The sequence below is a fragment of the Trachemys scripta genome, chromosome 2 (assembly GCF_013100865.1).
Source record: "Trachemys scripta elegans isolate TJP31775 chromosome 2, CAS_Tse_1.0, whole genome shotgun sequence".
Classification (NCBI taxonomy): domain Eukaryota; kingdom Metazoa; phylum Chordata; order Testudines; family Emydidae; genus Trachemys; species Trachemys scripta.
In genome coordinates, this window is record NC_048299.1 from 218,291,103 (window position 1) to 218,306,405 (window position 15,303).

Genomic DNA, 15,303 nt, shown 5'->3' on the forward strand with positions numbered 1-15,303 from the left:
TTGCTTTTCAAAACCGTACTTCATTCTTTGTACCACAGCTTTACTCATGTGCTTGTGATTTTTCTGATGTTTCTTTCCCCCCCAAAGGGAGTGCTGGCTTTTGCTTCAATTTCCTCCATTATTTAACTGAGAAGTTCAAAAAATCAACAACATATTAAAAAAAATAGAAAAGCATCCATGGTCCTGGGAACGGTGCAGTATACACATCTGTTTTCACATAAGCATGAATTGCAGGCTTTACAAATATTAAACATGTAGCTCTTGCCACATACTAGCTAAAGTGTTCCGTAACTTGAGACAGTATTTAAAATGAAAACAAAACTATATAGTTTCTTTACCATACTAATGGAAAACATTTAATTTACCTTCTAAAGCCAACCAAAAGAATGACACAATTCTGTTGAAACGGATTTATGATGCCTTTTCTCCCATAGAAATCTCAATACAGCCTGAAGGTGCTGTCATGGGATCTGGCTGGCTGGCTGAGCTCCAGCTGTGTTCAAAAGTAAACTTCTGTACCGCAAACCAAAACTGATGACTTTGATTTCTTTAGTCATCACTTTGTTTCTGAGATATTATGGGGTGGACTTTTATTCATTGCTTTTCGCTGCTTTGTGTCTACTAAGTATGTACTGAAATTTCAGCCTCGCAGATTTCAGCCTCTTTATGATTTAAAAAAAAACAAACATTTATGTGACTTCAGCATTTCATGAATCAGAAGTGTTCAAAATATTTAGCCATGGTGGAGGTACTGATGAAAGCAATCTCTCTATTTCCATCAATTGCACTTTGATAGAGCTTCACCTTAAAATACATTTGTGCAGAGGAAAAATGCCTTTGTTTTTCATCTGAAATACCAATCCTTCATTCAAGAGGAGAGTTAAGGGTCAGTATGTCCTTTCTGTTCTGCAGAGGTGGCTTTAGACATGGGGGAATAGGCCTTCCTACCCAGGCTTTTTTTCTTTTCTTTTTCCCCCTCCTGCTAAACAAGATCAAATGTGGCAGTGCAATTTTTACTAAATCCAGTTGGCTCTTACAATAGAGCCATTTATCCTGCAGAAGTGAAGCTAACATAGCAGGTTTTCATATTAAACCAAATTTTATGTCTTTGTTTTGAAGACAGTATCTTCTTCAGTGGATTTTTTTTTTTAATGCTCCAGACTGAACATTTGAGTAATGGCTTTGTCTTTATTTAGATTGTGGACTGTTGTAGCAGGTACCTCTCTTTTGTCTCAGCCTCTTCCATAATCGGACACCTTTCCTATTTAAGGAGTGTGGGAAGGGCAGGATGTTCCAGGATGAAAACCACCCTTGTCGTATGTTTGTATAGCACCCATTACAATGGCCCCTGATCCTTCTACAACCCTGGCTAAAGCCTCTATTTCACCTTTGTTCCCTACACATATACATTCCCAGTCCATTGCACCTCCAGCCTTTTATGGACGCACAGCAATACAAATTGGAGAGAGTCCAGAGGAGAGAAACAAAAATGGTAAAAGGTCTAGAAAACCTGACCTATGAGGAAGAGTTAAAAAAAACTGGACATGTTTAGTCTTGAGAGAAGACTTCTGAGTGGGAACCTGATAACTGTCTTCAAATATGTTAAGTGCTGAAATAAAGAGGATGGTCATCTATTGTTCTGCATGTCCACTTGAGGAAGGACAAGAAGTAATGGGCTTAATCTGCAACATGGGTGATTTAGGTTAGATATTAGAAAAAATGTTTCCAGCTATCAGGATAGTTAAGCTCTGGAATAGGCTTCCAAGAGAGATTGTGGAATCCCCATCATTGGAAGTTTTGAAGAAGAGGTTAGAAAAACATCTGTCAGGGATGGTCTAGGTATACTTTGTCCTGCCTCAGTACAAGAGGCTGGACTAGATGACCTATCAAGGTCCTTTCCAGCCCTACCTTTCTATGATTCTGTGATACTAACATTCACCAGAGGGAGTCTAGGACCTAGTGTCTCTTTCACCAAGGCTTATCTCTGACAAGCTGCAGTATATGTTCCAAACTTAGAAATTGCCTTTCTAGCAGAGCTATTAGCTCTACTTTCTAGGCTACTTTTGCTGCAGGTCTCTTCCTTGTCCTAGCCTCTCACTGTGACCCACCAGTCACAGGGGACATGAAAGGGATAAGGAGAGGGGGATATTTATAGAAAGCGTTATCTGGGAAGTGGCTTCTACTAGACAGAGAGAACTTTCCTCAGGCTATTAAATGTGACAGATTGGGTCTGGTTGTCTCATATAGGGGGAGGGTTGGGGTGTGCATTGATGGTCTGGGGGAGGCATGGAAGAAGTTTAGGTGAATTCTGGCTGGAGGTTATAGGTATGCAGAAGGCTGAGAAGTCAGGAAGGGTCTGGACACCTAAAACAGAGAGATGGTCCGAGGGTTGATAAAAGGGACTGAGTGTGATACTAGAGAGCAGAGGTTCCCTGGAGGATAAGAGTGAAGGAGTCGGAGGAAATACAGGGCCTTGGTTCCAGCACAGGCAGCAAAGTGCTATGCTTCAGCACCTCACTGCCTGCGTTATAGGCTGTTCTGACAACAAACCCATTATCTGTCTGTTTCTTTTGACACACACAAAAATAATAATCATGAATATAGTTGTATTCAAACATAGAATAAGTATGCTAATTGTTGTATTTCTTTTTTTGTTTGAAAAGTAGCCTGTGTCAGATTTGGTGTGGAACTATATGAACCAAAACTCTCAAGTCTTAAAAATAACCGTTCACTTGTCCAGAGGAAATGGAAGAAAACATTAGACGTGTGGGTTGATATTTCAAAGAGTAATTTTTCAAAAAATGTTTCTAAGTTACTAAACAGATGTACTACTTGAAAATCCAATCACTGCCCTAAGAGTAAGTAATGTAAATTTGGTGATCAACTTCTTTTATACATATTATTTATTTGCAGTTTTGGGGAGCCTACTGTAATAGTGAGATGATTATGATTAGCATAATAATGAAGAGTTACAGCACAATGACTGCCAAGTGAGGCATCACCTAATGGGATTTTAGTCACCACTAAATGGTAACTGCAAATCTAAGTATAATCTTAATTATCTTCTGGGGCGTGTCTATGATGCAGATAAATTGTCTTCCTGCTGACAGCATTACCTAGTCAGAATGACCAGTCAGGATTTGTAAAGTTCGTAGAATAACTATGGGTCTTGCCCCTGTGCCTACTCCTTTGCTAATTTTTGCAGGCGTTCTGCAAGTATTTTAAATATTTTGCCAAACATTCTATAGTGACTGTAAATGCGCAACCTAACAGTATATGAATTGTAAACACAATTTACAACTTTGGATACAAGAATCATTTTTTTCAACCCATTATATTTTGTTCCTTTTTCATAAAGTTTATAGAATGCAACTACTTTTGAGTTCAACTATAATTCAGATTCAGTTTCTTAACACCACCTGACATCTGCTTTAATGATATCTTCTGTCAGATAGGTTTTTAGTCTTAGGTTGACAAGACTTTACCAGTGATAGTTGTGTAGTTACTTTTCCCTCTCTCTCTCCACTGTACATCTGTACTTCACCATGGATTACTAGTGTTTCCTAATGTGGTCCTGACTCTGTTCTGATAGTAGTTTTCACTGGATCTCTGAATATACTTGCTTTGCTTACGTTACTTGCACTGCATTTCCATATAATCTGTGAAACTGAAGATTCTTTGTACCAATACTGCAAGCATTTTTCTGTAGAACACAAGACAGCCTGCAGATTCAGGGACTGGTGCTTTGGAATGGGATGCAGAAAGCCTTTCAGAAATAAAGAAATAGAAGTGATGCTCTCAGGCAAGCCAAATTTGGCAAGACATAATTGTTGAGAAGAAAGGCATGAATTATTATGTAGAGTATAACATAAAATTAAATGCTCTGGTTAAGGACTGTTCAGCAGTTCCTCAGCTGCAAGTGAACTGAAAATCAGGCTGGCAAAAAGTACACTCAACATAAAATGGCTGTCTCTATAAGCTACTATATGTGAGTGTGTCTTGCCTTTATATTGCTTGAAATGTAGTTGTTCTCGTAGATCAAATATGAATAGATTACCTTTTTTTGTTGTTATTGTCCTAGCTGCGCCAAGCATAGCTGTCACTATTACATTATTTCCTAGCTTTGAAACTTGGGTTTTCACTAATCTAACCTTTAAGATAAATTTTTCCTTGGACTACTACTATATCTATTTCCAGATATGCGTATGCAGACTGGTTGTTACTCAAGTTGAGTAAAATAAGAATAATACATTTCATGCTTCGCCTGTAGGTATTAGTGTAGAACTCTCCTGTTTGAGTACTGACCTGTACAATTGGATAGGTGTGCATTATTATTTTCACTTTTTTGTGAATAATTGATGAGGGTGGGCAAATTGACAGGCCCCAATCTGGTATTGTTGCCTCATTGTTCGCGGCACCATACACACACAAAATAAAAAGAAAATCTCTGTCCTGTGTGCCCAAAGCAAGCTAATGGCATTTGGTGTACTAGCATGGTATGGCAAATCCTAGATTTGCTATAAATAAGGATTTATCTTAAACCAAAAATTCTATTTATTTTTAATTGTGATGTTTTAAGGCTTGGAATTCTAGAAATCTGTGCTCAGCTAATTTCTTATGCTGTGTGAAAGAATCACACAGTAGACCTATGTGAGATAATCTGCCCCTCACAGAAGGTTTCATCCTTCTGTACTTTTAACTTCGTACTTCTAATTTAATTATCTGACCTCTTATTTTGTGTTATGCTATAGATCAAGGGTCAGCAACCTTTCAGAAGTGGTGTGCCGAATCTTCATTTATTCACTCTAATTTAAGGTTTTGTGTGCCAGTAATATATTATAACGTTTTTAGAAGGTCCCTTTCTATAAGTCTATAATATATAACTAAACTATTGTTGTATGTAAAGTAAATAAGGTTTTTAAAATGTTTAAGAAGCTTCATTTAAAATTAAATTGAAATGCTGAGCTGCCAGGACCAGTGGCCAGGACCCAGGCAGTGTGAGTGCCACTGAAAATCAGCTTGCGTGCCGTCTTCGGCACGCATGCCATACGTTGCCTACCCCTGCTATAGATAGAACATAAGATCCGTGATGTACCTTCTGTACATCATTCATCATTTTTTGTATTTTTTATCAAATCCCCTCTATTTGCCTCCTTTCTAAGGTAAATAATCCCATTCATTTCAGTCTTTCTTGATGTGAAAGTTTTTTCCATGCCTTTAATCATTCTAGTTACCCTTCTCTGAAACCCCTGTAGTTTAAACGGTATTACTATAATTTGTTTTCCCTTCTAAACTAAAATTTACTTGTTTCAAAAAGAAAGCAAAACCTCATAGACCAGCAAAAACAGACGTGCTAAATTTCAAGAGTATGTCTATTTTTTTAATAATAGGGAACAGCCTTAATTTTCTTAAAACTTGTAACATTAGCGAGGAAGTTATATTGACATATATAGTTAGATGTTTAATTTTAAATAAATTTGTTCTGAAAACATAGAATAGGCAAGTTGTAAAGACCCAATAACTTCTGCTTTCAAAAGAGTCCTTAGTATTGATATTAAAACTTCTTCCCTTGTGGGACTCTGTAGAACAGATAATTACTATTTATTTTGACTTGGGGATCCAGCATGCTCCAGAAGGTAGGGCATTGAACTGTGAGCGGAAACCACTCCTACCTCTGCCACAGTCTTGCCATGTGCCCTTGGACAGATCAGTTAACCTTTCTCCCACAGTTTCACCATCTGTAAAATGTGGATAATTTCTACACAATTCTATAAAGTACTTTGAGATCTTTAGCTGAAAAGTGCTTTATAAATGCCAAACTTGTGCTATTTATGAGTGGAGTATGACATAACTTACAGTAATTGTTACTTATAATTTTGGTGTTGCTTACATACTGGATGGATAAAAAAACAATGATGTTTTTATTTAAATTAAATATAGGTTTATTTTTTTAAATTAACTTTGAAATGGATGACCTATGTAAAGACTGAAACACATTAAAATCTAGTCAAATAATTTAAATTAAATCTATAATTTTAAATTTAAATACAATATATGATTATATATAGCATTTACATAGAGTACATGCTTGCTGCCAATTTTAAAGGAAGTCATACTGATAAATGGCAGAAGGCACTGGCTAAGCACCTGGAGTCACGGTTTGTTGATGTGCTAAACCAACTTTTTAAAGCAGTAGCCTTTTCTGCAAGTGCAGAGAGACTATTTTTTCTTCATTTCAGTCTATTCAACAGTTCAGTTCAATGATTAGTTCAAAGTTAAGAAACCAACTGGGAGCTGAAAAAGCAGGAAAACTTGTTTTCCTTTTCCAATCTGTACATAAAATTCGGTATGATGAAAGGATGAGCTCTACTAGTTCAAAAATCTTGAAGGACATGGTGACCAAAAACAATATCAGTTCACTAACTGCAGATAGTACTTCCTTTGTTTAATAATTCAGTTACCTTTCCTTGTAAAACATGTTTTGCAAAACTTGTTTCTTATGTATCTGGCACTTTTAAGGTAGTTTTATTTAATAAAACATGCTATTTTGTGCATTTTAATCGAATTTAAATTTCCATCCAAATAGGCTGACACAAATCCTCAATAAAATATTAATCCTCTAGTAAATCAGAAATGCATTAGTCACAATTTTCTAATGTATTAAAAAGTAAAATCTAAAAATCTGAATACATGTAAATTGAGCTATATAATTGCTTAAATAAATGTGCATGACTATAGTGTATCCTCCTGATTAGCAAGAAGATGCACCAAATTAAGTATAAAAGCTATATTTAGTTGCAAATAAACATTTTAATTGTTACCAACTAATGAGACTCAACCTTTGTTTAGAAAGTAACTAAAAATATGAATACAAAACACGATTAAATTGATTATTTAAATCAAGGTGTCTTGCTTGCTGATTTAAATAATTAAAATTGGGGATTTAAATCACCTTGACTTAAAGTCCTGTTTATGTACTGACAGTAAGAAAACGCAAAAGCAAAATAAAACCACCTAATACAAGGTGAGTTGTTGTTGTAAAATAATTTTGAAAGGAGGAGGATACTGATGGTTGACTTTAATGGGTACCAATCAAGAGCAAAAGTGCACAATGAATGGAGTACAATTGCTGAGATAGGACTAGGATTGTAAAGACAGAAGTGGTTAAAATGAAGGGGGGCAGAAAAGACTTGTCCCAAAATGAATATGTGACAGTTCTAGGCCTTGGCTACACTGGCGCTGTACAGCGCTGCAACTTACTGCGCTCAGGGGTGTGAAAACGCACCCCCCCCCCGAGCGCAGCGAGTGCAGCGCTGTAAAGCATGAGTGTAATCAGCACCTGCAGTGCTGCACGCTCGCTCGCAGCGCTGCAAGCTATTCCCCTTGGAGAGGTGGAGTACTTGCAGCGCTGCGGAGAGCTCTCGCAGCGCTGGTGGCGCAACTACACTTGCGCTTCACCGCTGCAGCGCTGTGAATCCCCAAGTGTAGCCAAGGCCCTAGTCTGCCTGTGTCTTTTGCAAAAGATTTCCATTTGTGTTTTATCAAGTAAATTAATTTATGAACAAAACTTGGATTTGTTAACTCTTTCTAAGCATTCTAAACAAGGCAGAATTTTGCTAACTTTGGGCTCACATTTTAAATAGTTAGCCAGGTGGGCGATCTTTTTGTTTTCTTAAGTACTGTAGGAAAATTAAGCAAACATCCCATAAACCTAGCCAGTTGTTTTATACTCTATACTTACATTTGTAAGTATGCCAGAAAACACTCAAAGAAAAGACATACACTTTTTTGGGGGGAGAGGTATGAATGCTTTTATTTCCTGCCTTGGACTGGGAAAGAAGAGCAACAGAGGGGTTTTGTTAAATACAGCAAAATCTAATTACAGCTTGATTTAAAGCCACATTTACACAATGGCTGAGGGGTGAGTTCACTTCCACAAAAACAAACTCAATTGGCTCCCTACTGTGAATCAGTGAACAGTAGGATGTGTTGCCTGGAGAGCAGCTGCCTCCCTCTACTGGCACTGAATTTCTTTACAGTTCTGTTGCACTTTTACTACTTGACGCAAAAAAACAAAAAATAAAAAAAATCTCCAACACAAACACAGGCACACACACAGACACACACACACAGTATGAAATCTCCAGAGTGAAAATTTTCTAAGTTGCTATGGGTGAGTTGTGGAAGCCATATTCTTAAGTACATGAATGCTGTATGTTCTTTTATTTTTTTAAATAAAATGCAGTGTTTATATTGTGAGCAGTGATCTCTTAGTATTTCATGCCTATAAGTGAATAGAAATTTTGTGCATTCTATCCTTGAATAGCTATTTTTCCCATTCATTCAAAACAAAATTGATATAAATATTCAATTCTTACCTTTTACAAAATTATTTTTAATTAAATGTACTGTCCTCCAAAAGATGCAGATTAAGAGCTAAACTTCCTGCTGGTGTAACTTCATTGAAGCCAGTGGACTTAAATGCTTAGTTTTTCCCCTGATGCTTTTACCCTTATTTGTTACTATTTTGATATGCTGCTGCCTTTTCATCTCAGCCTCTCAGGAAAAAGGTCTCCAGCGCAGTAATAGGAGCACAGAAATGTGAACTCCTCTCTTCCAGCACTGTATTCACTGTAGGCATTTTTTACACTGTGAGCTTGTCTACACTTAAAACACTAGATTGTCACAGCTGCACTGCTCTAACACTTCTGTAGAGATAACCTATAGTCATGGGAGGGGTTCTCCTGTCGGCATAGGTAATCCATCTCCCTGAGAGGCGGTAGTGATGTCAAAGGAAGAATTCTTCCATCAACGCTGTCTATATGGGGATTTAGGTCAGCTTAACTGTGCTGCTTAGGGGGTGTGGATTTTTCGCACCCCTGACTGACGTAGTTAAGCCAACCTAATTTTCTAGGCTAGACCAGGACTGAGGCTGAGTCTACACTACCCGCCTGAATCGGCAGGTAGAAATTGACCTCTCGGGGATCGATTTATCGCGTCCCAACGGGACGCGACAATCAATCCCCGAATCGACGCTCTTACTCCACCAGCGGAGGTGGGAGTAAGTGCTGTCGACAGGAAGCTGCAGAAGTTGATTTTGCCGCCGTCCTCACAGCGGGGTAAGTCGGCTGCGATACGTCGAATTCAGCTACGCTATTCACGTAGCTGAATTTGCGTATCTTAAATCGACTCCCCCCTGTAGTGTAGATGTAGCCTGAGTGTTTACACTGATGTAGCTTCACTGGTGCAAACTCCCTAGTAAACTGTGACATGGCATGCCAGAGTGGACTGTGACTTTTAGGCTATGTCTACACTGCACACCTTACAATAGCATGGCTACAGCCCTGCTGTTGTAAGGTGCACAGTGTAGCTGTTCTTTATTGCCAGGAGAGCTCTTTGCCAGTGACAAAATAAAACCACCTCCAACAAGGGGCTGTAGCTTCGTCGCTGGGAGCACAGCTCCTGCTGACAAAGCGCTGTCCACACAGCGCTTTCCATCGTTAAAACTTTTGTCAATCAGGTGTGTCTTTTCACACCCAAGAGCGACAAAGATTTTAACGACAAAAGTGCCAGTGTAGACAAACCTTAGATTTTATGAAAGAAAACAGGAGGAATATGTAGAGGAGGGAGAGAGTGTGGCCATGGGATTTTCTCCTTAGTCATTCAGTGGCCTGAGTTCAGGAGTGGAGGAGTAGGGTGGTGCGGGTAAGCCAGGGTGGGTAAAAGTGGTAGAGGATTCAAGGGAGGAAAAACAGAACTTGACAAATGAATCAATGGAGGAAACAGCAGGGAGAAGGGGATGAGAGCAACACAGAGAGCAGAGGTGTTGATGTCTCTGCCCTCCTCCCAGTCCTTCTGTGAAGTGTGTAGTATTAAAGGAGGTGAAATGGTAGAAAGATCAGATGATGTGGCTGAAGAAGTGCCTATTGAGTAGAAGAGTTGATCTACATTTGAAAGTCAAACAAGGAAGTGAAGATGAGATGTCAGGACATCAATGGAAATATTGAAGTCACAGAGGATGAGGGGGTGGGAAACTGATTGGAGGAAAGAGAAGAGCAGAGGGTCAAGCAGATAAAATCAAGATCAGCCACTACAAGGGAGAAAGGAGTTAAGAATTCAAGTTACTTGAAGGAGGAAAAGGAGTGGGAAATGGGTGGGAAGAGGGGGTTTGGAAATAACTGGTGCAGGAGAGGAGGAATAGTACACCACCAATGTCTTATTTCCTGGAGGCCTCAGGGTGATGTGTGTCTGAGAAGGAGATACTATAGTCCATTTCGCTATGATATACTGGTCTGCTACAAGTTGAACACTACTGATGACAAAATTGCTGGCTGGTTCAAGAGGAAGCCTAAAGAGCACTGTGGTTCATGACAGAATGTGAAGAGTATTGTAAAATTAAGCATATCACATAGAGTTCAAACTGTGAGGGAGGGCCAGCGTGTCCTGCAATCATACAGAGCGGGAGCTGTGCCCAATCTGTTAGTGAGCCTGCATTCCAGATCACACCAGTCCCCTGCTGGAGCCTCCACGTCCAATGATTCTTTTGTTCTCAAAGAGATCCTCAGGTGAATGCCACAGGAGAAAGACAAACATTCTCTTTTCCCTCTCTACTTCACATCTTCAAGCTACCTGGAATGATCCTTCAAATCTTGGTGAAAGCCTCAAGTTTTAAAGTTGCCACCCTGTTATCTGAGCCAATTGAGTCTCACAGCACTAAAGCCTCTGTCCTAGTAAAGCAAAGGAAGTTAGTTTTAAATAGGGACAAAAGGCAGCTGAGTCTGGTCCATGATCGACCCTCTTCAAACTCAAGAAGAGAAGAAAGCAAAATTTCTCTTCTCTCCCTGAGGTGAATCCCCAGAAAAAGGGATAACTATCAGACTCCCAGTTGGAAAAATTCAGACCACGATCCCTAGGAAAGACTATTCCTTCAGGAATCATTCAAACCTGTGCTATAGGCTGAAAAAGTAGTCCTCTAAACTGAGACTTCATTATTTTTCTAAGAGCTTCATAATATGAGCTGCTTGTCCTCTTATATGTGGATGGAAAACCTCAGACTAGCTGTGTGGGAATTCCTAAGTAAAGGCAGGAGATTTAATAGACCAGCCACGATGTTTTTAAAATCCTTATGGTCCCTGTACTAGACAGCACAGTCTCTTGTCTTGCTAAGGAGACTATTATCCTGTTGGTAGGGTATTTCTCCCCTTAGGATCCTGCCTGAAAGATGTCACCTTATGAAGGAATTTCAAGACCTTTGCATATCTGTACGCACAGTCTTTTTCTCTAGAGGAGATCTGTTCAGGAGAGTGATTTGAGGGAGAGTTTACCAAACTCATAGACTTTAAGGTCAGAAGGGACCATTATGATCATCTAGTCTGACCTCCTGCACGCCGCAGGCCACAGAATCTCACCCACCCACTCCTGTAACAAACCCCTGACCTATGTCTGAGCTATTGAAGTCCTCAACTTGTGGTTTAAAAACTTCAAGGTGTAGAGAATCCTCCAACAAGTTACCCGTGCCCCATGCTGCAGAGGAAAGCGAAAAAAAACCAAATCTGCCCTGGAGGAAAATTCCTTCCCGACCTCAAATATGGCGATCAGCTAAACTCTGAGCATGTGGGCAAGACTCACCAGCCAGACACCCAGGAAAGAATTCTCTAGAGTAACTCAGATCCCACCCCATCTAACATCCCATCACAGGCCATTGGGCATATTTACCACTAATAGTCAAAGATCAGTTCATTGACAAAATTAGGCTATCCCATCATATCATCCCTTCCATAAACTTATCAAGCTTAGTTTTGAAGCCAGATATGTCTTTTTGCCTCCACTGCTCCCCTTGGAGGGCTATTCCAGAACTTCATTCCTCTGATGGTTAGAAACCTTTGTCTAATTTCAAGTCTAAACTTCCTGATGGCCAGTTTATATCCATTTGTTCTTGTGTCCACATTGGTACTGAACTTAAATAATTCTTCTTCCTCCCTAGTATTGATCCCTCTGATATATTTATAGAGAGCAATCATATCTCCCCTCCCTCAGCCTTCTTTTGGTTAGGCTAAACAAGCCAAGCTCTTTGAGTCTCCTTTCATAAGACGGGTTTTCCATTCCTCAGATCATCCTAGTAGCCCTTCTCTGTACCTGTTCCAGTTTGAATTCATCCTTCTTAAACCTGGGAGACCAGAACTGCACAGTTTTCCAGATGTGGTCTCACCAGTGCCTTATATAATGGTGCTAACACCTCCTTATCTCTACTGGAAATACCTCGCCTGATGCATCCCAAGACCACATTAGCTTTTTTCACAGTCGTATCACATTGGCAGCTCATAGTCATCCTGTGATCAACCAATACTCCGAGGTCCTTTTCCTCTTCTGTTACTTCCAAATGATGCGTCCCCAGTTTATAACAAAAAAATCTTGTTATTAATCCCTAAATGCATGACCTTGTACTTTTCACTATTAAATTTCATCCTATTACTATTACTCCAGTTTGCAAGGTCACCTAAAGCTTCCTGTAGGATATCCCGCTCCCTCTCTGTATTGGCAATACCTCCCAGCTTCATGTCATCCGCAAATAAAGCTTTTAAGTAAACTAAAAAATCCTGAAGCTTTTTTTGTGGTGGATGCATTGAAGTTTTGCAGGAGATTAATTGCCAGTCATGCAGTAGCAAGATGCCAGCTCTAGCTATTTCTTGGATGGGCCATGCACAAAATAATCAAATCCTGGACTTTGTAAAAATTACCAGAGGACAGCTTTTAATTAAAGTTGTAGAGAAGGATATCCCAAACATTCAGTGAAGAAGGGATACTTTTGTCAGTTCCAAAGTATAAGAAAAGGAAATTCAAATCCATTCATAGGTCTCATTTCTGCAAGTTGTTTCACACATTCAGAACTTCATTAAGTCAGTGCCTCTCTTCCTGGATGGAAACAATTTGCAGGATTAGGTCCTTAGATAACATAATTATTTTCTTCCCTACCAACCAGAAGCAGTGCATGAAGGACTCAGGATAGGATAAGGTAATTGGCAGTTAATCACAAGCATTCACAGCCCACTGTGGATTTTCCAACACCAAACTGGTTAGCTACTGACCAGGTTCCAGATGTCAATAGTCAGATGCTTCTTCGTGTGGGGGTGGGGAACTCTCGTGTTGGTAGTCTGGCACTGCAGCCTGTTGTGAGCTTGACCGACTTTCAGCAAAGTGGTCTTCCTGAAGTTGTTGGGTTTAGTGTGTGGGTGTTGGTGACCTGTGATATACAGGAGGTCAGATGATCCAGTGGTTCCTCAGGCCTTAAACTCTGACTCTAAGTTTTGCAACCTCTGCTGGTCATCTCGGGTCTGCATCACTATCTTATCCTACCAATCAGAACTGATCAGATGGGCCCAAGAGTGACACTCCATTGAGTGCCGCTACTCAAGGAAACTTTCCTCTTCCTTCTCTAAGGGTAGCTGTATGAAATCATGCTAATTATGATCAGGATCATCCTGGTTGCATTGTTTCCTCCATGCTTCTTGGCAGCTCTTTGAAAATTATTCTGGCTAGCGAGAACACAAACGAGCTATGGAATACAGTAGATAGTATCATGGGACACGGACCTTGAGTCCCACAGTTTCACTTGGTGCTAGCAGGCATCCCATAATCCACTGCAAAAATTACCCAACTACATAAAGCCTAGTAGTGGCATTTGGCACTATGGAATACCCACTCATATTGCAAGCCTTTAAAGCAATACTGTGCTGCAATGTGCGGACACAACGTTTTGCAAGCGAAGTAGCTTAAACCAGTATATGATCAGCAATGTGGACTCTCAATATCAGATTATATTGGTGCAACTTTTTCATATAGATGAGGGCTAACTTTGCTTATTTGCACTCATGATACCAGTGTGTTTTTCTTAATGCTCTTCCCACTAGCAGAGACTGGCGTGAAAATTGTTCACTTTTAAAAAAATGTCCGTAAATAACTACAAGGAAATAGGACCTTTCTTCCATTACTAAAAACTATGTAGCAGAACAGAATTGTGTCCTCCTATCCCCAGCATCCAAGGATGCTAGCTACACAATATGTCCAGCATATAAATCATACTACTGCCAGAGAGGCTGTTCCCTTCCATGAGATATTATCAGGAATTTGTTCCTATTACATGTGTGAGAGCCATACAAATTGGGGAAGTCAAAGTGCGGGATTGAAATTTCAGCCTTGACTGTCTAGGATAGGATAGGATTTGAACCATAGAAAGATGCGACTCTGAAGAGCTTACTAAATAGAAATACTATTTCACTACCTACAGAAGGAGATTATTGCAGTCAACATCAGCCAGTTGGATTCAGTTGCTCATTGAAGGCATAGTTCAGTTTAAGGCACTTGGAACACAGCCATTTCATGCTTGAGTTCCTTCAGAACTCTTGGATGAAAACTGTCTGGTTCTGGTGACTTACTACTCTTTAATTTTATCAGTTTGTTCCCAAATGTCCTTTATTGACTCAGTCTGGAACAGTTCCTCAGGTTTGTCACCTGAAAAGAATGGCTCACATGTGGGGAATCTCCCTCACATCCTCTGCAAGTGAAGACTGATGCTGAGAATTCTTCATTTCCTTCCCTGCAATCTCCATGTCTTCCTTGAGTTGTCTGCCTTCATGTGATGTGATTGAATGGGACTCTTTTTGGACTTTCTCTTCAGTTTCTACCTGTACTTTATCAACTTGTATCCTCTTCTAGTATTAATAAATTATCTTCTAAGGGATGTAAAATAAATAAATCCTCCCCTACGGGATGTCTCTGTCTGAATCATGTACTATATGCATCTATCAGCTTTCCCCCAGTGCTAAGTTTAAAAACTCCTCTACAACCTTTTTATTTTTACATGCCAGAAATCTGGTTCCATTTTGGCTTAGTTGGAACCCATCCTTCCTGTATAGGCTCCTCCTTTTCCAAAAGATTCCCCTGTTCCTAATAAACCCAAATCCCTCTTCTGACCCCCCATAATCTTATCCACACATTTTGATCCTGCAGTTCTGCTTCTCTGACAGGCGCTGTCATGAAACTGGAAGCATTTTAAAGAATGTTACTATGGTGATCCTCTACTTTAATCTCTTACCTAGTAGCCTAAATTTGGCCTCCAAGACCTCTCTCCTATCTTTCCTTATGTTGTTGGTACCTACAGGTACCATGAACACTAGCTTCTCTCCAGCACTGCACATAAGTCTATCTAGATATCTCAAGAGAGCCACAATCTTTTCACCCTGGAGTCAATTCAACCATGTGGTTCTTCACAAAACTATTTATATTTCTAATAATTGAAATATTACT

At 39.7% G+C, this 15,303-nt stretch overlaps 1 protein-coding gene across 2 annotated transcripts in view; it reads left to right on the forward strand.

Annotated features, from left to right (window-relative positions):
* Window positions 1-15,303, forward strand: part of FAM110B (family with sequence similarity 110 member B) — a 168,346-nt gene that overhangs the window by 48,906 nt on the left and 104,137 nt on the right. The gene's annotated exons all lie outside the window — the stretch shown is intronic.